Source organism: Uloborus diversus, chromosome 6 (genome assembly GCF_026930045.1).
Source record: "Uloborus diversus isolate 005 chromosome 6, Udiv.v.3.1, whole genome shotgun sequence".
Taxonomy (NCBI): domain Eukaryota; kingdom Metazoa; phylum Arthropoda; class Arachnida; order Araneae; family Uloboridae; genus Uloborus; species Uloborus diversus.
In genome coordinates, this window is record NC_072736.1 from 48,385,268 (window position 1) to 48,387,906 (window position 2,639).

Genomic DNA, 2,639 nt, shown 5'->3' on the forward strand with positions numbered 1-2,639 from the left:
TAGTATTTAAGTCTTGGAATGTATACCTATACATTTTTTATTTGTTTACATTTTCGTGAGTTCAAGAACATTATTGTCTTTATAAGACGCTAACTGAAACTTTCTAAACTTCACCACGTATAAACTTTACTGTCAAAGAAAAAAACAATAATTTACTTGGAATAGTCTAACATTCGGTTTATTGTTTTGGGAGTCAATTGTTTCAAAAATTCTGGTAAAAGACTAACACTAAAGTGTATTCTACCACTCATACAGACATTCATATTTTCCACTTTTTCAATTTATGTTAAAAATATGTACATTTAAAAACGCGCATATCCTCTTTTATGTCTCATCTGTCTAAAGTATTAGCGCAAATATTTAAAGTTAAAATAGAAAGAGAGGTTCAGGAGCATCAACATAGTTTTTATGCAGCATATCAGTCATTGAAGAAGCAGGATACTTATTATAGCGTGCTTTGACGCATTAACAAATTCTCCAAAAGCCGAAGAAAGTCTTAAAATTAAAATAAAATACACCACAGCGCATAACTTTTCTTGAAAATTTAACTCAGTTACTGATTTTAAATGTGCAATCATAAGTAAAGAATAAAGAAAAATATTAATTGAAAATAAGTAGATCTAAAGCATGCCTCTGCATATCAACGCATTTGCCAACAAATACAGTTCAAAATATCTCCAATAACGTGACACTACTCAATAGTTTCCCAACATGGCTTGACGCTGAAAAGAATTCAATATTTCAAAAATTGTATTGCGTTTGCAAACATCTTTCGATGCCCAAAAGTTTTCAATAGTTTAAAGATCGTACTTGAAAAACTAATTAAAATATAATAATGAGATGAGAAACACTATGCATATTTTTCTCACTATCTCTCTATTTCTCTTTATCTCTCTATTTTAAAATCAATCACCTAATATTGTTTTTCCAAACATTACAAGTTTGTCACTAACAATGACGACACCATCCAATAGCTGAATAGAGTAAAAAACAGAAAACAATACAAAATAAACAAACAAAATAGCATGTTTGATAACTGAAAGCATATCTACCTTTCTCTTCTCCTTTTCTCTGTTTCAATTGTAGGGTTCAAAGAGATAAACATTCTTCCTTAATCTTCTGCATATCATAAATGAGAAAAAGCGTAATCAACTTGTGGATCACTCTTACAGTTAATTATTAACCACGTTCTGCGAGCTCTGTGAAAACCGGAATTCATCTAAGGAATCCAAATCCTTTGTCTAGGGGATAATTTCAAGTAACTAAATTGATGTTTATGTCACATTCCATTTCCTTACACCATCTATTACAGTAAAGGGATGCCTACATCCAATGCTTAATCTCCAGGGTTAATTAAGTTTAATAAATCAAGATAGAGCAATATTTGATGATGATGTCGGAACTTATCTCTGAAGAACTACATTTAATAATGGTTAGCATTGAAAAAATACAGCAATAAATTGTACAACAATAATAGTATTTGTAAAAAAAAAGTCATTTAAAAAAAATCGGATCATGTCGATTAACTTAGCACCTTTTGAAACCTTCATTTTAAAAAAAAAAAATGACTTCAAAAGATTATTTGAGAAGACCCCATCCTGTACTGCATTAGCAAGGTTATAATAACCCTTTTCTACTTCTTATTTTGTAAAATAAATTATCAGTATTGAATACGTAGGGTCTGCTCCTGAATCCTTGTCTATTACACTGGTACTAGTACTGTCCAACCACGGATTGCATGGAATTTTCAAACGTCCAGATAAGACGAATCTGTGTGAATAAGGGGAAAAGTAAAAATTTAATGCGCTTATTCCGCTCATTTGAATGAGACTCTGCTTCTGCAAAAGCTGAAATCGGTAAAAAATAATAGATTCGTCCATTTCCGGTTGTAAAACGGATGTTTGTCTTTCCATACAATCCGTGGTCAGACAATAACAGACAAGGGTTCATGAACAGACAGTCGTAATTTTGGATTTAAATAATAATAATATTTTGGAGGATAAAACTGATGTTGCAGCGACCCGTGAATACGGTGCTAACTAGTGTTATCAGAGTGATTTTCATGAGCAAGTTAGTATTTACTGGGCAAGCGTAAAGTCTTAAACAGCCACCACAAGGTCTGCCGGTGTTTCATGTTCATTTGAATTTAATAAGGTTTTTGATCTAAAAGTAAAGAATTTTTGCACATTTCGAAGAGAAAGGGAGAATTCTGCCCATTAATCATCCTTTCCTCATCCTACCTGCTGTTGGATATCATTAGAATTTTCAATGTCTGTTACTGGGGGGGGGGAGGGACAGATCATTTTTCGAAATTGAGCAAATAAAAATTGAACCGAACCATTGTTTCGGTCACTCGTCTGGTCAGTGCTAATTCTGTATTAGCTACCCGTGTTTGGCACTCTAGGCTTCCTTAAGAGGTTTTTCACCTCCAGCTCAGTCACTCCTATGCCGGGCTGATGAGTGCTAATAAGCACGAAACTGCAGTCCTCGGCTGGAATTGACTGAGCTGGCGGTGTGTTTCATGTATCTCCTATATCTGCTTCAATATTTAATTTATATACAAACTGAAATAGAACAACTAAAATGTATATATTTGATGATCGGATTGCTAATAAACGTAGAAACTAGACTGTAGCTGA